This window comes from Cryptomeria japonica, chromosome 10 (assembly GCF_030272615.1).
Source record: "Cryptomeria japonica chromosome 10, Sugi_1.0, whole genome shotgun sequence".
Lineage (NCBI taxonomy): Eukaryota > Viridiplantae > Streptophyta > Pinopsida > Cupressales > Cupressaceae > Cryptomeria > Cryptomeria japonica.
The window spans coordinates 799,355,755-799,380,724 of NC_081414.1; the positions used below are offsets into that span (position 1 = coordinate 799,355,755).

The 24,970-nt window shown below is 33.5% G+C and overlaps 1 pseudogene; it reads right to left on the reverse strand.

The window, feature by feature from the left end:
- LOC131855850 (uncharacterized) overlaps positions 1–24,970 on the reverse strand; it is a 337,138-nt pseudogene that overhangs the window by 122,214 nt on the left and 189,954 nt on the right.

A 24,970-nucleotide genomic window follows, 5' to 3' on the forward strand; every position in this document is an offset into this window, starting at 1 on the left:
GGTGCCGATGCTGCAGGCACTGCCTTAGCTTTCTTAGCTGCCAGTTCTTTTCCCTTCTTTACCAATGGTTCTTCAACTGGTGCAATCCTCTCCAAGTAGGTTCCGGTCCTCTTAGCCTTTGGATCAAGAGGTGAGGCAATAAGGGTTGAAGCATACCCTTCCAACATGTCAAACATGACCTCATAGCCCATAGGCTCCACTTCCTCCATTCTAGGCTCAACAACCTCCATTAGACATTTGTCCACCTAAATAGTGAAACAGATGTCATCTTCATATTTCTTTACTATGTCACCTAAGATTCTTACCCTTTGACTCATCTTTCTTCTGAACTCATCAAAGTATTTGTTTAGTACCTCAGGGTAGCCGGTTCCAATGGCTTGCACACTTTCCTTTATCTGCTTGGTTATCGGTTGGTCAGGGGACCACTGGACATCTCCTACACCTGGAAAGTAGCCTTGGAAATAGAAAAACAACCCTACTAGTAGTTGTCCAAACTTAAACCTTAGTGAATTGTCCTTTTTGATTGCCTTAAGATTTAATAGGAGTTGCCTCTGCATACCGGTGCATATGTCAAATGATTTATCCTCTTTAATCATCTAGTAAGTGGCATTTACTGCTGCAGCAGATACAAAATTAATCCTACTGGCTAAGAATGTTTTGTAGCCTATCACCATGCAGGTCTATTTCACGAGTCCATCCTTGATAGGATTAACTATCATACCTCGTGAATCACTTATCGAACTGGTGAGCTTGGTCATTTCCATTTTGCTTACCGTTCTCAGGGTTGGCACTTCTCCTATGTTGCAGAAACCAATGACTGCATGAATTGCCTCAGGCGTGATATCATGCATCCTCTCCAGTTACATCTTGTCACCATGGACTCTGCTCAAGATGATCCTGATGTGATCCTCCGTGAAGTCTTCCAGAAAATATACCACATTATGGAGTTTCTTCTTCTATAAGATACTGAACTCTAGTTTGATCTTTTTGTCCTTGCCACAAAATAGACCTAACTGAGTGTGAATAGCTAAAGACCCTAGGTCTTCTATTTTGCAATCAATATAATCAGAAATTCCTTCTTCGACTATGACTCCAGCTGGAACTTGTGATAAAGCATTATATTTAGCCTTCCTTTGAATAAAACTTTCTGACTCTATGGATGTACTCGAACATGTATGAGATGTGGAAGCCATTGTAGAGTATTTCAAGAACACGAAAAATACCTTTCAAATGCGAATTTAGGGCTTCCAGATTCTGCTTCACTTCACTCTCCATTGGATGCCAAATCACCGCTTTGAGTTCTCCACTACCGCTTGCAAACTAAAATTGAATCTCTTTCAAGGTTATCCAATTTCTTGAAATCTAAGCTCAAATCATCTTTTCTTCGCTCTGCACTTGAAAACTTTTCTTCGCTCGAAAACAGATAGTGAGAAATGATTTGAAAAATTGCATTTATACATGTCTCTCACCTACCATCATTAATGCTCCTCTATTAGGGTGTAAACCCTAATTTGCCTTTTTACCATTTCCAATCTTCTGCCAAGCAATAGGTATCACATACCAGTTAAGGTCTTTTACCAGTGTCAATCAGGGGTTCAAAAGCATTTCGCCGTTTGCTCCCCCTAAGCCTTTGAGGCTTAGTTTGCCGGTTCTAATATTTCCACACTAGGTGCAGAAACCGGTTCCTCCTCTGACAATATTGGTTTCTTCCTCCATGTTTTCTTCATGTCTCCTTGAACTTTTTCAACATCTATTTCTCCTTCTTGAGTGACCGGTATATCATCAGATATACTTTTTTTGCTTCTGCAGAATCTTACAATGTGACTCGGTTTGTTGCAGTGATAGCAAGCAAGTCCAAGTGCTCTCCAAGGTCCATTGTACATGTTTCCATTCTTTCTTCTACATGTTGTAACAGTGTGACCATGACCATGATAGATCATACAACTTTCTCTCCATCTGGTTGCCGCTTGATGACCACCACTTCTTGACTGATGATTGAAGTCATTAAACCGGTTGTGGTTTCAGTTCATAAATGATTCAGGACCATTTCCTTGGGTCCTCTAAGGATATCTTCCAGTGTTATCCACTACAGACCTACATTCAAATGCTCTATGCCCAAACTTGTTGCATGCATAACAATGACCATTGAACTTATTGAATCTAGGTACATTGTTGATGAAATAAGGAAAATTATTGTAGGCTTTGCTCCTACATATATTGGCACTGTGTCCTTCTTTAAGATAGTTAAAGCAAACAGCTTTGAATTTTTGCTTACCTTTTCCTTTGAGTGTCGGTTGCTTCTTTGATACTTCAGCATTTGTTCCTGAGGATTCTCCTTCCTCATGTCCAGAAAAACCAAGACCATTGGTATTCTTTGCCGGTCTAGATGACTCAAGCTTTTGCTCTAGCTTGACAATACTTTTGCCAAACTTAGCAAGTATTTCCTTTGACTCAAAGAGTTCTTTGGAAATAGTAGTATTTGTCTCCATTAGACTTGCATTTTCAGTGATGGCTATGTTCAGTTCTCCTTGCATGTCTTCATTTTCCATTCTTCTCTCATGAAGGTGAGCAGTCAGTGCACTAATCTCTTGTTTCAACTTGGAGATCTCATGATCTCTATCCTTTATCCGATCTTCAGCTTTTCTCCGATTCTCAAGCTCTTGACTAAACTGAATAGTCAGTCCCTCCAATTCCTTTCTCAGATTGGAGTTTGAATCATTCAGCTTATTCACTTCAGCAATCATGGCTTCCATGTTAGCTTCATCTTCAAAACTACTTTCAAATAGTTCCATCAGTCTCTCTGCATGTTCTCTTCTTTTTGCTTGAGATGCCTTGTATTTGACCATAAGATCATCATAGGCTTGCTTAGACTTAGTGAGCCATTGAGTAAGTTCCCTCAAGGTGTATTCCCCCGTATCTCTTTCCAAGTGGTTAAACTTATAGAAAGGTTGGCTTTGATACCAATTGATGAATACTAAGAGGGGAGGGTGAATTAGTATGCCAAAAATCTTTGCACTAAAACACTTACACAGTCTAAAGATAAACCGGTAAAGCAATCTGACAGTCAAACTAGTTACCACACATGCAAACCAAAATGCGAATAAAACATTCACCCACAAAAGTAATACAACCATAACACAAGATATTTGACATGGAAACCCAATTGGGAAAAACCACGGTGAGATGGAACTCACAAGTCACTATCTGCAGAATAGAAACCGGATTGGTTAAGGTCAGACCAGTTAAGGTCTTACAATGTTCTTCACCAGAACAGATCCTGTTAGGAATCTCAATCCCTGTTAGGAGATAAGTCCAATTAAAGACAACCTAGTTAGAGGATTTTAGATTCACATGTGTGAACCACCTTGTTAGAGGATTTTACAAAGGCTTTGAGGCCTACCCAATTAGGGGCTACTGACTTGTTAAAGATGTGAGTAATCAACAAGTGTTTGATCTATCTAATAGCATAAACTGCTTGGTTAGATCCAATATTGCTCACAGCTAATGCATTCCAGCATTACTTCAGTCTTCTCTATCTCTCTCTTAGTTACAACTCAATCTTCTCAGATAAGATCACTCTTACAACAACTCAACAACCACCTTAAACCCTAGCTCAACATTAACCCTTTTCGCAATCACCTAAAACCCTAGACATGATGTCCTTTTAAAGGAATTTGATTTCATGTCGGTTCAATAGGATTTCTTTATAATTTCCTAGGTTCAATGAGCCTAGACATACTTAGTAACACAACACAGGAATCACCGTCAATGTGTCGGCAGCATCAAACAATCGGTGGATTGGTAACTCATCACAAAATGTCAATTAGTAACTCATCATAGAGTATTACCGGTTGCCGGTTTGACAAAAATGAAGACTGGTAAGAATGTGTTGTGCCGCTTTGCTCCCACATACCACTTGTGATCTATGAACTTCTTGGGGTCGACATGCCGCTTCAAACCGAGAAACACATTTTGCAAAATCACCACTAGTCTAGAGACTAGTATACAACATACCGGTTGGAACAAATACCGGTTGAGTATAAGCTCATACATATAAAGGGGATCTCAATACAAGTGTGTGTCCATCAATGACAATCATAGCATAAACCACAAAAATGCCAACATAGTGATGTTGCTGTAGTGATCACCGAGCACAGAAGATTGAAGATCCGATTGAAGAATAGATTGAGAAGCCCAACGAGGAGCAAGATAAGTCTTATGACAAGATTATTTTGAGCACATAGAGTCTACTTTAGCATTTCAGATGTGAAGTTGTAGATATATTTTATTACTGTTATTTTATTTTGTAAGTGACAAAAAATCTCTTAACTGAGTGGACCTAACAGTCTTATTTGTAAATCCTCTAGCAAGGTAACATTCTAGTTGAGTGTTTGAAATCCTTTCACAAGGTCACTTCTAACAAAGTGTAATAGATCTGAGGGAAATCCCTTAATCGGGTCACATCTAGCAATGTGTTTATGTAATCTGTAACAGGATTGGCTTTTAACCGAGCATACTCTAGAAGGGTATATTTCTTCATGGGTTCGAAATCCCACAGTGGTTTTTCCCTATTTGGGTTTCCATGTTAAATCTGGTGTTAAATATGTTGTGATGTTTTAAGGTTATCAGTCTATGAGTTTGAATGATTTACAATCTAGGTTGCATATTAAAGTAAAGGCTATCAAGGTTGAATATGTTGAATATATTGAATTGTAAGTTTATATGATTCACCCCCCCCCCCTCTCATCTTACTAAAATTTGGTATCAGAGCTTTGGAATCTAGAAGAAAAGTTTAAAGGAACTTGATTCAAGACCTGAAGATGTATAAGAGGGATGCCCCAAAGCTAAACAAGTCAAGTTTCTCCACATGGCAGAAAAGGATGAAGCTGCACTTATTAGGAACTAGAGAATATGCAACATATTATCTAGAGAATGATTACACTGCATTGAGCACCTACCCAATGACAATGGAAGAGATAAAGGCAAAGGAAGAACATATTCAAGCAATGATTGAAATAACATCAGCATTGACTGACTCAAAGTTTAATGATCTGGAAGGTTGTAATGATGCCAAAGCTATGTGGAATAAGCTCATATCTGTGTATGGTGGTGATGAACATGTTCAAAGAGAAAAAGTAGATAGTCTAAGAGGTCAATTTGAATCCATGAGAATGAATGAAGGTGAGAACATAATCCAATATAGTACAAGGTTAAAGGAAATTGTCAATCAAATCAAAGGAGTAGGAGGAACTATTGAAGAAAATGATGTAACAAGTAAGTTGCTTAGAATACTTCTACTTGCTTATGCCATTCGAGTCTCTGCAATTAATGAATTAAAGTTTGTACCAAACATGATAGTCTCTTTGGATGCCACTATCGGTAAGCTACATGCATTTGAGTTAAGTAATTTTGATAACAGTGGGTCTCTAGTAAATAAAGTTTAATTTGCATTCAATTCTTTTCATCTTGGTGAATCTGATGATTACAATGATAGAATGTATAAGTATGCTAAAGGAAATCATGCTGGAGCAAGTGAGAGATTTCATAAAAACATGGAAGAAGTACACAAACTATATGAGGAAATCAAAAAGAAGGAAGAGTTTGAAGCATTATTGGCCAGAAGGTTACCAAGAGGCAAAGGTAAGTATAAAGGAAAGTTACCTTTGAAATGTTTTAACTGTGATAAAATAGGACATATGGCTTCTAACTGCCTTGACAAAGAATCTAGTGAAAAGAGAGAATACTGAGATGACAGATAGAAAGACAATCATTACAGAGGGCACCGATACTTCAGAAGGAGAGATAGAAAGACATGCCTAGTAGTTGATGAGGAATCCAATGAAACTGAGACAAAGGAAGTTGTTTACATGGCTATCAAAGATGGATCAGATGAAGAAAGCTATGAATAAAAAGCCTTAATATCTCACATTAATAATAATAATTTTTCGATCATAGATAGTGGATGATCACATCACATGACAGGTGATAAACACAAGTTTGTTAAATTAGAAGATTATGATGGAGGTTATGTAAGATTTGGTAATGATGCACCATGTCCGGTAAAAAGTAAAGGATATATCACACTTCTTGACAATACTAAATATTATTTGATGTATATTGGGTTGAAGGTTTGAATACAATTTGTTGAGTGTAGCACAACTAAACAATACAGGATACTAAATAGAATTTTAGAAGGGAATTATCAAAGTTCATGACAAATATGGAAAGTTAGCTGCTACTGGGACTCAACCAAGAGGTAATACATTTCATCTTGACTCAACTTGGAAAAATTGCCTGTATACAAAAATAGAAGATACCTGGTTATGGCATAAAAGGTTTTGTCATGTAAATTTTGATGATCTGATCAAAATAAGTAAGAAGAACCAAGTAAGAGGTCTACCAAGCTTGAAAAACCTAAGAATGCTATGTGTCAAGGATGCCAGATGAGTAAGATGACAAAATCAAGCTTTACAAGTAAATCCTACACTTCTAAAGGAATTTTAGATATTGTAAACACTGATCTTTGTGGTCCTATGAAAGTTCAAAGTTATTATGGTGATAAATACTTCATATTATTTATGGATGATTACTCAATAATGATGTCAGTTGTGTTTTTAAAACAAAAATTAGAAGCCTTTCAAATGTTCAAATGATACAAGGCAAGAGTTGAAAATGAAGCAGGAAGACAGTTGAAATGTCTTAGATCTGATAGAGGAGGAGAGTTCACTTCTGATGAATTTAACTTATTTTGCAATGATCATGGTATAAAGAGACAAGTGTCTGCACCGTGAACTCCATAGCAAAATGTGATAGCTGAAAGAAGAAACAGATCTATTGTAGATTGTGCCAAAACCTTGATGATAGAAAAGAGGGTACCTCAAACATTTTGGAGAGAAGCAATAAGCACTGTAGTCTACACCTTGAACTGTGTACAACTAAAGAAAGGAACTTTGAAGACACCGTATGAAATCTAGTATGACAAGAAACTTAATGTAAGTTATTTTAAAATATTTGGGAGTAGATGTTATGTTCGCAAAGATGACAGAATTGGGAAGTTTGATCAGAAAAGCAAAGATGGAACATTTCTTGGTTATTCTTCTAGAAGTAAAGCATTTAAATGTCTGATCAAATCATCTAACAAAATAGTGGAAAGTGGAAATATGAAAATTGATGAATTTGCAGAAAGAAATGATGAAGGAAATTCCAAAGAACTAGAAGATTATGAGGAGTTTGTATATGTTCAACCTAGAAGTCCTACCGAGAAAGTTGATGAAGAAAATGAAGAAAATACCCAGTTACCGACTGATGAAGAAGATCATACAGAGCCTACCGAGCCTATATTAGCCAAATATGTCAGAAGAAATCATGCATCAAGTCAGATTGTAGGAGATAAGGATGATCTAGTGATGACAAGAAACAAACTAAGACAGAACACATGTCTGATATCAGAAATTGAACCGAGGATAGTAAAAGAGGCATTTAGCAATGAAGATTGGGTAAATGCTATGATAGAAGAGATTGAACAAATTAAGAAAAATTAAACATGGACACTGGTCCCAAGACCAAAAGAGAAAAATGTAATTGGTACAAAGTGGATTTTCAGAAACAAGCTAAATGAAAAAGGTGAGGTCATTCGGAATAAAGTAAGGCTAGTCCGCAAAGGTTATGCTCAAGAAGAAGGAATAGACTATGGTGAGACTTTTGCACCTGTGGCAAGACTTGAGGGAGTAAGAACATTGTTGGCATATGCTGCTTACAAAAATTTCAAGGTATATCAAATGGATGTTAAATCTGCATTTTTGAATGGTATACTAGAAGAAGAAGTTTATATTGAACAGCTTGAAAGATTTATTGAAGAGAAGAATAAAGATCGGGTATGTAAGTTGAACAAGGATTTATATGGCCTAAAGCAAGAACCTAGAGCATGGTATGAGAGATTGCATTCTTACTTAATCAAGATTGGTTTTATGAGAACAAGTGAAAACAACATGTATATGAAGAATGATGAGGACAATAGAATACTGATTTCAGCCATATTTGTTGATGATATTTTTTTTGTGGAAATGATTCTTTATGCAAGAACTTTGGAAATGAAATGTGCAAAGAATTTGAGATGTCATTAATTGGTGAAATAATGTATTTTATAGGTTTACAAATACTGCAAATGAAAGATGAGATTTTCATTACTCAATCCAAGTATATAAAGGGAATCTTGAAGAAATTTGGAATGGATGATTCTAAATCTGTAAGTACTCCTATGACTACCAATTGTAAACTATCATAGAATGATGAATCTGCATCTGTTGATGAGACACTTTACCAATATATGATTGGAAAGTTGCAATATGTAGTTCACAACAGGCCTAATATAGCACATGCAATAGGTATAGTTGCAAGATTTTTTGCAGATCCCAAAGAAACCCATATGACAGCAATCAAGAGAAATTTTAGAAACCTGAGAGGCAATGAAGATTATGGTTTAGTATATAAAAAGAGGAATTATTTTGATTTAAAAGTCTATACTAATGCTGATTGGGTAGGAAACATTGACGACAAGAAAAGCACAAGCGGTGGATCTTTCTTCTTAGGTGAAAGACTAGTAAGTTGGCTTAGCAAGAAACAAGGATGCATTTCACAGTCAATAGCTAAAGTTGAATATGTCGCTACAACATTGAATTGTACCAATATAGCATGGATCAAACAACTGTTGGAAGGTATGAATGAGAAAGTTACCGAGCTAGTAACTATATTCTGTGATAATACTAGTGCTATTAACATTTCAAAGAATCTGGTAATGCACTCTAAGACAAAGCATATCTCTATAAAGTATCATTATCTCAGAGAAGAAGTCCAAGAAAAGAAGTTGTGCTGGATTATATTAGTTCAAAGGAACAAATAGTAGACATCTTCACAAAGCCACTGTCAAGGGACACTTTTGAGTATCTCAGAAGCTAGTTAGGGGTCCTACCCCTATCTTCTACTCACTGATAGACTTCGGTGAAAGCGTCAATTCTATGACTCTACAGAATACTATTAATGAGTTGATGTTGATTTACACAATTTAGGAGGTCACCTAAATTTGTGGAGGAAATAGTGAGTGAAGAAAAGATGCTCTGACCGAGACTGAGATGATACATTTGTATATGTTTTAACTACAAGGAAATTACTTCACAGGGGAAGAAATCATGAATTAGTTTTACTTTTTGGCATTTTTGTCAAAGGGGGAGAAGACTAATAGGAGAAGATAGGAGAAGACTAATGACTGGGGGAGAGAATTTCAGGAGAAATCAAGGATAATAGGGGAAGATTAACAACAATCCGAATCCGAATCGCTTGGAATAAATCAAGTTTGTATTGCCATTAAATTTGGTATTGATATCAATGCCAAAGGGGGAGATTGTTGGCATTTCAATAAGTTTGTTGGTATAAGGATATTGAGAAGGTTGTTGGAGATTATTGATATAACTGATAAAGGATAATTACTATCTTAATAACATTATTTTGTCATTGATGTCAAGAAATTGATTTTCTGATTCAATATGATGTTGCCATATCTTAAGAAGTATGTTTTGATGAGTATAAAGATGTCAGTAAGTGACACATAATGAATGTTAAAATGAAGGGAAGTAATAAGTTATTCAATGGGCAACTATTACCGAGTTAGACAGTGCTGAGATTTTGTTGTTTTGATTGTTTTGATATCCTATATATGTGTACTCATTGACTAAATAAGAATAAGAAAAGATTTCATTTAGTAGATGAATATACGTTTAATACTATTCTATGTTACTGAGCAATGAAGCTAGTCGGTAAACCCCAAGATTATCGATATCGGTTAAAGAAGGAAGAATGTCTACCAAGTGAAGTTCAATATTACCCGAGTAACAACTAAGCAGTAACAAAATGCATTGGATGAATAAAATCATTATTAAATGAAGGATTCCAATGAGCTAGAGATGTATAGATGATTGGTATGTTGTGCAAGAAGTTTGTTGAGGATCTACGAAAATGAAAATACAAGAGTTAGATCTACAGTGCAGATTAAACAGTCATAACCTAGCACAAGTACCAAGGAAGGAATACAAGTTCCAAGGTGGGATAAAATGTTTTTCAGATCGAAGGATTCAATGAACCTAGTCAAGTTTAATGATCTGATGGCTAAGATTAATCATGGGAAATGTGATCAAGGAGATTAAGCGGTTAGGAATTGTTGATGAACAATGTATGTGGGTAAATAGAAAAATAGTGATGTTGTTGTAGTGATTACCGAGCACATAAGATTGAAGATCTGATTGAAGAACAGATTGAGAAGCCTAGCAAGGAGCAAGATAAGTCTTATGACAATATTATTTTGAGCACATAGAGTTTTCTTTAGCATTTCAGATGTGAAGTTGCAGATATATTTTATTACTATTATTTAATTTTGTAAGTGACAGAAAATCTCTTAACTGAGTGGACCTAATAGTCTTATTTGTAAATCCTCTAGCAAGGTAACATTCTAGTTGAGTGTTTGAAATCCTTTGACAAGGTCACATCTAATAAAGTGCAAGATTCTAACAGATCTGAGGGAAATCCCTTAACTGGGTCACATCTAGCAATGTGTTTATGTAATCTATAACAGAATTGGCTTTTAACCGAGCATACTCTAGAAGGGTATATTTCTTAGTGGGTCCCAAATCCCATAGTGGTTTTTCCCTATTTGGGTTTCCATGTTAAATCTGGTGTTAAATGTCTTATGATATTTTAAAGTTATCAATTTATGAGTTTGAATGATTTACAGTCTAGGTTGCATATTAAAGTAAAGGCTATCGAGGTTGAATCTGTTGAATATATTGAATTGTGAGTTTATATGATTCACCCCCCCTCTCATCTTACTAATAGATGCACCTTGGGTTTGGGTGCTAGGGGGTAGTGACTCTTCATGGGTAATTGCCTACGGGCTTCGGGTCTATCTTAGGCAGAGTCGCCACCTCTACAATGGAACTGTCTCATGTAAAAATAGTTTGGCTGCACATTGAAAACAAACTCACAATATACTTTTCTCAAAAAATACAATGGAACCTCATAATTATTACAAGGTGGATCATCAAAGACCATCCACCACCTTTACCAAAAAAAGATTCTTCATCTGCACATTGGTACACCAATGTATGGGAAACCTCTTTGCATTTAAAGGTAATGAGTGACCAGTTTTTGGATCAACGAAAAGGGCACATATTTCTTGTTTACTAATATTTTTGTTTTTGACTCCCTTGTATTATAACCCATCAACATAGAATTGATGACACCTATCCCTAAAGTTTCCCCATTTGGTAATTTGTGTGGAAACAACTATGGCACCACTAGCTAATGTTTCTAGGCTAGTGGCGAGGGATTGATGATGCTCAAGTTGAGATGTTTTCAATTTATCAATCAATCTATTGATTTTAGATGTATTTTTCCCAAACTGATTAATTAATTGCTCCTTTGTTTCAGGTCTGTGGTCAAAAGGAAGAATTGGGTGTGTATCATGTGGGTTTTCAGGAGGTGCATTTGGTTGTTCTTGTTGAGGCTTAGAAGAATCTGGTTTTGAAACAAAAAATGAGAAAACCTAATCAAAATTAATGAAATTAAATTCAAAAAGTAAAACAAATTGAACAAACAGGAAAGAAATACAAAAATTAACAAAAACTAATCTTGATCTATAGTGTCTAGAGGAGAAATATAGCACCTCGTTCGTACTTTAGGAAAGAAAATGAAGGAAAAAGAAAATATAAATGTGGCTTTCACAGGAAAATAAGACCAATTTTGTTTTCAAATTTTTTGACAGGTACCACATACTGAGTCCTTTAGGGATTATTAGCGCGTACATGCTCATTTTCCTATAAGTAGTGCGTAGGTGCTCATTTTCCTAGAGGTAGTGCATATGCGCTAAGTTTTCTAAAAGCGGCGCTTACGCGCTACCTTCTCTAGGCTCAGGAACAACAAACCTAAGCGCGTACATGGTCATTTCAAATTTTATAACCTTATACGCGCTAGTGGTTTTTCCATGTTTTTTTGGGTGGTGGTTTTTACAAGAAATTAATATAGGGCTTAGCAATAAATAAATGGGTAGCACGATCAAACACCTAATTCTTTAGGAGAGAAGAAAAATGTTGTCACGATGAAGTTCCTTTTTCAAACAATTCAACTCAAAAGATTGGAAATTTTTTTTAAAAATGTATATAATGTTTTCTCAATTATAAAGAATATTGTGTGAGTCTAAGGGATAATAAAACTCAAATAAAATGTTTTGATTAAGTTTCATGATATACTAAAACATTTCAAATGTATTAAATTTGTGCCCAAAGGTATTATAAATAAAAGTTGAGCCTTGAAATTCAACTTTCACTAAAACCCATTAAGTCAAAATGTTTTGTCAACTTGGGCATCGATAGGAAACCTCTAGTGATCATTTTCATATTCATCCATTTGTATCATATGGTCAGCAAAGAAAATCTATAAAACAATAATATGGCAAAGTTCTACCTATCTAATCAACGACACTATACATTTTGGATGGATGCATCATTCCAAATGCAAAACTAAGACCAATTTATAGTCAAAATCATGACTTCAACCCATCATTCAAGTGATGCTCATATACTCATGATATATAGACTAGTTAATAATGAGCTAAGCATTATAGATATTTTTTTGGCACTGGTACAAAGGCTTGTTGATCTTCCCTAGTCATGATGTAGATGATGTCAATTTAGTTAATAATTACCTTAGCATATATGTTGTAAATAATTGTAATATTAAGTGACAACACAGTAAAAAAATTGTATAGTTGTACTCATTTCTCACAAAGTATAATTATTCACTCAAATTTTGATGGCATTGATAGGAGAAATGACTTTTGCATACCTATGATTTTCAATTATGATTGGACTAACTGTCTTTTAGAGGAGATTTGGATAGCTCTCCACTCTCATTTTACAATAAGGAACAACAAGATACAAATTTTGAATTCTTCGAGCATGGCCTTTAGAAAAATCTCACTATCCTTTAATAATTTGTCATTACAATATATTGAAAATGTTAACATTTTTCTAATTATCAATATAGCATCTTAACAAATAACATTCAATTCAACACCTAAAAGTGTGCACTTTATTTAGTCTTTCATAAATATGCATGTGGCAAGATCATCATGTGCCTTTATTTTTATACAAAAATTTCCTACCATAGGAGGAATTTTTTATGTATTACATGTCTTCACTTTAAACAACTATGAACAAGTGGTTCATGTTTTTCAGCTTTGACTACTTGTGGGCACAATCAATCTAGGTTCCCCAATTTTAACTCATAAAAGTGACAAACAAAATTTGAATAACTCTCTTCTATAAACTCCATTACTTAACTGTAATAATATTTTTATTCAATACAAAAATGGTGGAAAAATATATCACCTATGGTATTCTCTTAAAATAGTGATATAGAACTATGGACACCTAACTCGATTTGAAAAAACAAACTCAAGCCTTTTACCAAGTGAATATCCTCACTCTTGAAGATTCTAAAACTACCAAAGCATCTTAAGGGGTTGACCTTAATTGGTTAAATTATTGAGTTCACTATATTGAGACACAAGTTAAAATTCCTAGGGTACTTCTAATATGGAATTCTAAGTTGGGATTCTTTATTTTCAATAGTTGGTTTCTAATGTGGATTCCTAAGTTGTGACTCTTGGTCTTCCATAGATGTTTACTAATCTAGTTGTTCAAAAGGAACATGTTTTTTCTTGCATGAAAAAAATATTTATAAATAATTAACAATATAAAAAAACTACAAAAGAAAATAAACTATCCCTCATATAGAAATGTTTCCATAAATACTCAATATTATAAATAAAATATATATAATCCTAAACATATTAAAATGATAACTTTTATTTTTCATTTCCTAGATACACTACAAATTGAGCAATCATCTAGAAGATGAACTGAATGATTCAACTTTTCATTGAATATATTGTATAATTCTTATTCATTCCATTTGGGAATCCTAGGCCTTCCAACTTCACCCCTACCTATTCAAATCTATCCAACTATCCATCTCTACAAATGGTTAAAAAATTAAGAAATAATTAGTACTAGAAATATAGTAATTCCATGACATTCATCAATGGATACTAATGCTAAAATAGTAAAAATTTCCTATTCAGTGGACCTCCACTAAGTGTTTTTGTTAAGGACACCTCATATGGTAAAGAGATTAAAGTGAGAAGTTGTAAGCAAAGAGAGAAAGAAGAAGAAATGTGAAGAGAGGCAGAGGTCGATGAAAGACCTTAATTGTAAATTTGTTTAAAGACTTAGTGGAAATAAAAAATTATTTCTTTATTGCAATATAATTATTCTATTGAAACCATAGAGTCTTTTTTATTTACTTTAAAGTCTATTAGTTTTTGAAATTTCTAAAAGAGTGAGTCTCTCTTGCATCAATTGGCATTAAAGCTAGTGGTGTTAAGCATGTAGAGTCTACACCAGGACTGTCAGATGAAGTTTGAAGTGGTAGAGTCATCAAAGAGAATTGAGAGAATTGTTGTAGGTGTATGTGGAGTCCTAGGGATAAGATGTGAAAAAAGTGTTGAAAGTGTGATATGGTGTTTGAGAGCTCAAAATAATCATTGCCAATGTGGAAAGTCTTTAAGTGGTTAAGAAATTGAAGTTGTGAAGAGTAGGAATGAAAGATTGTAGTAGATGAGAAGCAGATATGTTTGAAGGTGAAGATGAGGTATTTCATTAAGAGACCCGTGATAATCTCATTTTTTTTAAAATATTGGGAAGAAGTAGAAAATAAAACCTCTCTTTGAATTGGAAAGGAATATTTTAGCAAGAATGAAAGAGAATTATGGGAAAAGGTGAATCACATTGAAAAAAGGCAATTGCAAATGGGAGGAGAAATATATGAGAGCATCCCACATAAATGAAAAGAAGAAAATAAATGAGGTGAGAAAAGAAGAGAGAGGAGAGGAGAAAATGGTCATGGTGGATTGTCATTTGGTGAGTGAAAACAAAGAACATGATGAAGGTGAAAGTACCTCATAGATTGAGGTAGCAGAAGAGGAAGAATTTTAGTTCAGGTAGAGTTCGTAGTAGACATTATTGGGTAAGTGCAAGGTAATGGGTCACAAATTGGTGGAAGTTTGTGCATTGGAAAATGTGCTCTTAGAAATGAGAGCCCATTTTCAAAAAACAAGGGCCCGTTTTTGCTTCCAACCCCCAAGGCAAAAAGAAATGGGGGCCCGAGGTGAAACTAAATAGGCCCCCGTTTTATTCTCAAATGAGGGCTTGCTTGAAAATGAACCAAGGTCCCATTTTAAAAAAATGGGCCCCCATTTTTAAATCTGATTTTACCCCTTTTTTTCAAGCGCATTTTGTCATTTTTGGACAATAATGGTAATTTTAGGAACGGGCCCCCGTTTCGTAAACGGGCCCCCATTTTGACATTTTGTGGAAGTTGATTCCACAACCTGCCACTTGCCTCTAGATTAGGTCTGGGATAGGCCTAGGATGGCCACACCTGAGACATGGAACTGGAAATTCAAATCTCCATGAGCGAAAGCACAAATATGAACTTCTGAAATAGTTTATGTGCCTCTAATTAGAGAATTTTTATACGAAATTAAAACCCATTTCATATTATACTGTCTAGATTTTAAATATGTGAAAAATTTTAAAAATTGATTATTTTAACTATTTTTCATTTAATTTATACTAAATCGGGTCCATAAACTTGAAATATTAACTAATTTTGTTAATTTAATAACTATTTTATTTTAATGAGTTCTGAAAAAAAATTATGTCATCAATCTACACAAAATTATTTTCTAGTTAAACAAAAAAAATTCAAAAAATATTAAGTTTACGTCAAATTATGTGGTCCATACACATCAAATTTTTAAAAAGATAACTACAGTCATTAAAAAATTAATTAAAAAAATTATTTAAAAAAAAAAACAAAAAAATATGTTCATCAATCTTCAGTGTGTTACAAATCATTTCCGAAAATGTTTTGAGAAAATAATTTTAATTGTGTCAAAAAGTGTGGGTTGTACACATGCATGGTATGGTCCTGAAACAACCATTTTTAAAACATAGTTTTTAGAACTCCATTCAAAAAGTTATTTTTTATTATGTGGGTATAAAAATAAATTACATATTTGGAAAGTAAACTCAAAGGGCTATCTTTTATATTACTGACTTTTTCCAGGATTCAATCTCCAAGTGTTTCAAAATTTAAGCTCAAAATGAGACAAACCTGAAAATCAGGGAAAACACTTCCACTTTTTGGCTAAAAAGTGGACTCATCTTCTTGCACTGACCCTATTGTGGACCTAAAAAGATGTATTTCTTGGATAGGAGATCAAAAATATTAAGGAGTTCAACTTGAATGAGAAAGAAGATGTAGTAGACCTACATGAAGAAGTTGTAGTTGTAGTGAACCCCAATGAAGAAGACATTGCACACTAGAGGTTGAAGAGGATGTTGTAGTAGCTAAAATTATAGATAGACAATGAATAAGTTAAACACTAAAATCTAAATTAAAAATAAACTTCCTATTATTATTTATTAAATTCAAAAAAAATCTAGATTTAAAAGAAACAAGTCCAAATTAAAAAGAAACTTCCTATTGTTATTATTTATTAAATGTAAAAAACATTATATTTTTATGTTTTTAAAACTAGATTCAAAGGAAACTTCTATTTTTTTTGCATTCAAATAATTTCATATTCTAAAATAAGACTAAATTCTAAAAATTATGTTTTTAAATCTAGATTTAAAAAAAAAATTGCTTCCAAATCATTAACCATATGAAATAGTTAAGCTATGCTAAAGGTTAAACTTTCTTAAATTCGATATCTCTTTATATCTTCTACATAAATTTTATTTATAAAATATTAAAATTCTAGTTAAATATATTATATAACTCTTAGTCATTCCATTTGGAAATCCTAGGCCTTCTAACTTCACCCCTACCTATTCAGATCTATACAACTATCCGTCTATAGAAATGGCTAAAAAATAAGAAATATTAGTAGTAGAAAAACTACTAATTCCAAGACATTCATCAATGGATACTTATGCTTAAACAATACAATTTTTTTATTAAGTGCACCTCCACTAAGTGTTTATCTATTAAGGACACCTCCATTAGGTGTTTCTATTAAGTGCACCTTCATTCAGTGTATAGCGTACTTGGTCTACAATCATTTGGGCATGAAAAATCTCTCAACGATCCATACTTCCAATTTAATGTAAAATTAAGATGGGTACAGAGGTACATGACAACATATTGCACAATTCTCCACATGGTTGTATTTAATTGTCTAACACCACTACTACATTAGAACAAACTATACATAACTACAATACTACTCAACAGATTTTTACTTCAGTGTCAAAATAGAGAATGAGATACTTATATGCCATACATCAACTCTATTTTCAATATTTTAGTGCTATCTCATTAAAATGACATAAAGAAGAAAATGAATGTTTGTATTGATATTAATTAATTTATTACCCCCAACCGCAATGCCAACACAAGTTGGACAAAAAAACCTCCCTCGACACCATAATCTTTGGTTGTATTCTCATCATTCAGTTGTTTTCCCCAAGAGATGAGTCTGTAGGACAATACTAAAGATTAAAATCAAGAATAGTATTTTGTTGTTTCAACACCTTACCACATTTAGTTGGTAATGAAAATGCACATATGTGTCTTACCTCTTTTCATTCTCTAAATATAGGAAGTTACAATTATTAGGAAAACTAAAACTATGCTTAAAGAGAAATCATTGGAACAAATATCCTAATCCAAACAACCCTAAGAATACCACATGTATCTTTATCCAAAATCACCAAAACAACCCACCAAAATAAGATTAAAATAAAATCTCAGCAATATTTTAAATAACTTCCTCCCTTAGTTGTATGGGTGGTATTCCTTCTCTTTGCTTGATCATCTCTTTGATCCACTTGATGGTATCAATGGGTTCGATATCAATCTCTACCTCTTTTCTAGTAAGGGTTTTTACCCTAATGGAAAGGCCTCCCCTTAACCTCAACACCAAATGCAGAGATTCCTTCTAGATATTATTATCCGCAAGAGTTTATCCATCTTCTAACTGTTTCCTAGTAAATATCAACCACTATTGATCTGATGGGATAGCTTCATTGTCTTTGAACAACACTCAATATACAAAATCCATTAGTATAATCAAAAACCTATCTTCGATAAGGGATGAGTAAAAGCTACAACTAAAATTTCAGCAAAACTAATATTAATTCTAACATGATAGTTCTGACTGAAAGCTATGAAATTGCTTAATTATAACATATGCCCCCATAGAAAAAATTAACTAAAAATATTCAAATAAAAGTATTACCCAATTAACAAAAGGAAGGATAGAGAGAAAATATTTATTACAAAAAGTAACACCCACTTGAATTTTTGCCTCGACATTGTCGATGGTATCACCACTCTTGACCTCAAGAGTGATTGTTTCTCCTATTAGGGTCTTCACGAATATCTGCATCATTACTTTCTTCTCTAAACCTCCTTGATTAGATATAATCAAACTAACATATACATATATATGGTTCCATGTAAGATAGAGAACTCCTATGATAGTAACCAGCCAAACTAATTCTTACAACTAAATAGAAGCTTGTAAAAGGTGGTAATGGAGATGTGATTGGAGGAACATATACATGTTTCTATGAAAGAAATAATAATCCACCAAGAAGACAACATGTGGAGATGGGATAGAGTGTTCAATTTATTGTGCCCAAATATCACTAGAAAATAATCTGAGTGTACAAAAATTTTAAATTCTTAAAATCTAGATATGAGATCATAAATAAAAAAAGAAGCATCCAAGGAGTCGAGATCACCAAAATGTAATGGTGTAAATTTGGAATTAGGGTTTCAATAAACAAAATCATTGACTGACCAAATTAATAATACATTAAAATAAGGGGGTAAATCAAATAGATCTAGCCTCAATTTGATTAGGAGGGCCGAGAGTGCTTAGTAGATTTACCCAATGGTGTGGGGTGGTGAGTTTCCTTCTTTCTAAGTTGAATTGTAATGATTATAAAATTAGGGTAAAATAAGGGATTATTGAAGTGATCTAATAGAAAAGTTAAGCGAAAGCATGTCCCATGGATCCACCAACCTAGATCCGATCAAAATGAGATGTCTAAAACTTGTCCTTTGAAGTTTAGCATGATTTTTTGAGACTAGCTAGTACAAATTCACCCTAGTCCTCTAAAATTTGCATCATCAAAACTCCATCTATTCATCACTATTGACTCTACTGGATTTCCTAAGTGCAGCTCCACACCTTTTTCCTACACTCAGAAAGAAAGGGAATGATGTTGGGAATAGGGGTTTTCCCTAGGTCAAACCTTGATTTTGGAATTAACCATGAATTGAAATAATGCAAATAATCACAAGTGTTGAATGTAATGGCATGGCAAACAAATGAACCTGAAAAATCCTAATCACACAAACATGCTTGCTTGAACATTGATGTAAATTTTCTCCATAATAGTTGATGATGAATATGCAACCTTGAAACTCAAAAATAATGAGTGCTTCACATATACACAAATACACTAATTGATGTTCTAGGTCTTAAACAAGTTGATAAGATAGCCTTATATAGGGTTCCCTAAGTAATTCACTAATTAGGTTGACCTCCAATGGGGATTCATAGCCCCGAGGATCAAATGTTGGCAAGGAGATATGGTTCTTCCCCTAGTTCAAATTGGAGCCCCTTTGAGAGGGACCAAGGAATTTTTAGGTACCCTAGTCTTTACCAAGGCATTCTATTCCTTGGTCCTTTTTCAAAGAGGACCAGAACAAGTAGCTAGGGGCTAGGTATCTAAATGTGGGAGCCACAAAAGGGTGTACATGGCATTAAATTTAAATAATCAAGCTTGAACGTACATGGACAAAGGATGAGGATAGGACACATGAAAGTGGGCACACAAACATGATGCATAAATTGGACCAATGACAATTTTCAATGCTTCAATTATGCACTTTTCCTATACCCAAATATGTATCACCAACAACTGGAGCATGAAAAAACTAATTGTTTGCAGTCAAGGTCTATCTTGAAATGGTTCTCTAATAGAATCCAAAATCAACGTATCTCTTGAATGGGTGATGTGAACTAAAGCTCTTGAATCAATGATCCATCGAACATCTCTAGGTGCACAAGTGGTAATCAAAGCATGACCTCAAAGAAGGTGAAATATGATGCTCCTTGAGTAACTTTTTTAACTCATGGATTTCATTCTTGTAACAATTAGGTTCATCATGTCCTTCTTTCATACAAAAGCCACATATGGTTTTATTATTTTTATAATAGTTTTTTCACTATGGCTAGATTTCTTGTAATAATTTCATTTTGGTCTCTCTTTCTTAGGATTAACCTCTATAGAAGAGGTGGGAGAAGACAAACTAGATTATGTCTTGTGCTTATTTTTTCCTTTCCTTTTGGATATAGACAAACTAGATTATGTATATATGCCTTATCTTATTCATGTTCCTTATCCATTTTTTCATCTTTATTTTCCTATCCATATCCTATCACCATCCATGCACTCTTTTATGTCCCTTGATCTTGATTTGACATAAGGACATAAAATGCAAAAAACTCTTGACATGTCCCTCATGCGATGACATTATTTTACATTGGCATATCCATTACCTTATCCCATCACATGATAGACCTTAGAAATTTAATCCACTCTGTCTCCATAATAAATGGCTTCTTTCTTCCCTTCATCCATAAACATTTTAGCAAGCTTATTTATCCATTAATCATATTCCTTTCTATGCTAGACACTAGCAGCAAATCAATGCATAAATATCCCAAAATAATCTTTAAGAATTAAATAAAGTCCTAAATACATCTTAAAAATTAAATAATGCCCTGAACAATACCTAAAAATTAAATAATGTCCTAAAAATATCCTTAAAAATTAAATAATGTCCTAAAAAGTAATCCAAGAACATTCATAAAATGTCCTGAAAAAAGAAAAAAATAAATTAAATAATGTTAAAAACTCAAAAAATTTGAAAACACTCAAAAAAATCCAAAACCTATCATTTTAATTCAAATAATGAATTGTCCCTTTTGTATATATAGACATTTGAGTCAGCAACAACCATAGAACACACAAAACACTACACTTAACAAATCACATGATAATTGACAAATTGTCCCATCAAGTTGGTAATCAAACTGATCAACTTGTCCCATCAAACAATGTCAACATTATCAATCCTTTGTCATTTGTCATTTTTTTATATAGGGTGTAGTATACCCGAAACCAAATTGTTTCCTATCTTAGATGGAGTACTTTATTTCTAAAAGTAAACATTATAATCATCCTCTTAATGACAAACTATCAATTTTGACTACAAGATCATAATGGTTGTTTCACTTGTTTGGATTTGTGAGTCTTATCTTTTAATTGATTTATCCTCGATCATGTTCCTATGTTTCTCAATGATATCACTAAATGATTTAGAGTGGCTGAATGGTTCATGGTTTTTCTTGTTTTTAGTTTTTTGTTTGTAGGATGTTTTCATGTAGTTTCAGGGTAGGTATGTCCTAGGTGGCTAGGTTGGTGCATTCACTTTGTGACTATCACATATACCTCAAGACCCTAAATATACACAATGTCTCAGGATGCATTGAAATATTCCTTGTCTAGAATGTGTCTATTTAACGCAAAAGGGAGTACATTATCACCCTATCTTTCTTTGTTATGGTATGACACATCCATTTTACCATTTCAAATAAAGGCTCTCTACACTATAGTGTATTTGCAAAATCAAGGTTTCTTCATTGCTTATTATTCTTTATCTAATTTTCTGTTTCTACTAACATTTATTTAGTCACTCATTACAGTCATTTTGGTCTAGTCAGCATTATTTCTGACAAATTGCCCTATTTTCTAATTTTTTCATGCAATTTATTGAGGGGGTACCCTTGTAACCCATCATTCCTAGGGAAATATTTAACATGATTTTTCTTTACTCTCTTTGAAACACAACTGAGAATTGCATTGTCTCAGAGAGGGGCAAAATGTAGTCAGTAAAAAATGGTCGTCTATGTCATTGTATGTTAACATGTAAATGTTACCTTCTTTTAGGTTTTCATTCCTACTAACACTTCCTCTATGTTGCAAATTTGGTTTTATCATTTGTCAACATGATGCAATTCTTCTAGTTTCTCTTCCTATTCAATCCTATTCAGTCGTTTCAATTTGGCTCTTATCAATGTCAATCTCAATTTTCATTCCATGATCATGGTTAGTTATCAATGTCATATAATTATCATTTTTACCCTAATCAACATCAATTAGCATCAACTTTAATCAATTCCAATAAATTCTTGATGTCTTCTTGTCGATTATTATCAATCAATTGTCTTTTATCAATCATCAATCGATTTTACCTCAATCATTTATTTTTGTCAATTGTCCTTTTCATTTGAATCATTATGATCGATCTTGAGCATTCATTTAAATTAATTTTAGTTAAATTGTCAATCATTATATAAATCAACCATTAAATCCTTATATTGATCATGTTAATTTTTTCATGACATCATCTTGACTTATGTCTCTCTCCTAGGACTAAATAATTCTTTAATTATCAATCCATTTATAACATCTCTCTTTACATTAAATGAATTCATTTCATTTATCCTAGGTATTGTGTCATAATTAAATATTTTATTCAATTGGTTGATTTCCGTTTTGTGGGCTAACTAATAAATGAATTTTTTTTAATTATTCCCACATTTATCTCCCTAACTTTTCTCCTAATTTTGTCATAATTTGTCATCCCTAATTTCATTCTACCCATTTCGTATAATTTCTCCAACCAATTTCTCCACTAAATTTTCTTGACTAATTCCTCAAATCAAAAGACTATAATTGCTCCCAGTTTGTCATTCAATTTGGCATAATCATGTTATATTAATTTGCTGTTTTGGAATTAATTATGCATCTATCACATTCCTTGATTTTATCATGTCATTTTAATGAAGAATTTTTCTATAAATGGAGCTCATTTTTCAATGTATTAGGACCCAATTTTGGTATGTATATGTTGCTAATTTGTCTTCGAAAACCATACATTGAATCTTCTCACCTAGGCTTTCTTTCGATACATTTGCAATGGAATTGAGAGCCACATTTCTATTTGATTAGAGAAGCAAGAAGGGAAATGAAGGGGATCGTTTCAAGCATATGAAGGATGGTTTACATTTTCTTACATTATTTCCCTATTTATACTTTGTTTTCGTACATTCATTGATGTAGGATTTATGAATGCTATCAAATGCCTAGCTTTTCCTCCTACAATAATTATTATCAAATACTCAAATTAGGATTTTATTTAATATTGCGAACCCCAATACTCTTTAATCCCTTTTTGTGGTCCTATTTTAGTTGGGATAGGTCACCTAATACACTTTTCCTACCCAAATTCATTGAAATTGCAACCATTTCTAGCATTGGCCTTCACAATTTCAATTATAGTCTCAATTTTTTTTCATGACTATTTTATGTTGTTCTAAACTCAAAAATACCTTGTGGTGATTTTTGGCTAAAATTCTGGAATACAGGCCTATGGAACCACAAAAACATATTTGTAAATCTTTAAGGTATAATTTTAGTCACCCTTAGGACTAGGTAACCCTCCAACCATGTCTAGCATTTTTGGCTCCAAATTTCATCTACAAGTTTTTTTCTATGTCTCATTTCTAGATCAGACTTACTATGTTGGTTTTTAATTCTGTATTTCACTCGTATTGCTGAAAGTTTCCATTTTATCAAGTTCATCAACCCACTTCACAATATCAGTTCCATTGAAACAAAAGAAGCATAAGCCAAAAGTTTACAACTTCCCTACTAGGATTGTAGATACAATTATTTATAATTCCAATGATGTGCCATGGACATTTGAGATCTTAGTTTATATTCCTAGGTTAGGATATGAATTCCATATAAACATTTTCAAACATTTTATCCATTATCCAACATATATTCCCCATAAAACAATATAATACATGTATTTTCATATTTTACTCATCCTAATAAAATTTTTGAGTCCTTTCCACCCCTAAATGTCCTATAAAATTAAAAAAAATTCTTTCAAATTGTTAAAAAAAAAAACAAGAAATTTTTTTCCTCCAATGAAAACTTGGAAAGTATGTTCCTTGGGAAAATACCATGATAACAACTTGAAGGAAGGGCATCATTTTTATATCTCTCATACATTAGCTCTCTACACTTTCGAGAAAGTTTCTCATAGCTACTTATCCAGCATATTGGTGTCCAACAATCATACCCATCATATTATATCTATTTCAATTCCTTCACCCACCTTTGGATCTTGATAAATATAGGGGAATTTAATAATATATGCTTTGAACATTTCTTGGCATCTGTACCCTTATTACACACTTTTCATCCATTCATGCTCTTAGCATCCATATTTTTATCCACCTATCCTCCTATCCTCCATTCATTTATCCATTCCATTATGCTATCATTCATCCCCCTCTTCTCTTTCATGTTATCCTATCTTCCATCCTATCTTGAGGATTCTAGTCCCTCACTGTACATGCACTATCTAAAGTTGGGCACCTTATTACTTTGTGATATATTTTTTGGAGACCCCATCACACCCACCACCCATCCAATAAATCCACCATTCCCTATCTCATACCTTTAGCTCTTAATCATACTATCATTTTCTCCCAATCCACTATTGGCAATGCCTTATCCTCCCATCCTCCATCTCTCAACTCTCCCACTACCTCATACTTCACCTCATAATCTCTTATCATTGGTATTTAACTTTAGGATATAACCCTTGCAATCCAATGGCATCCAATCAGTCCCAA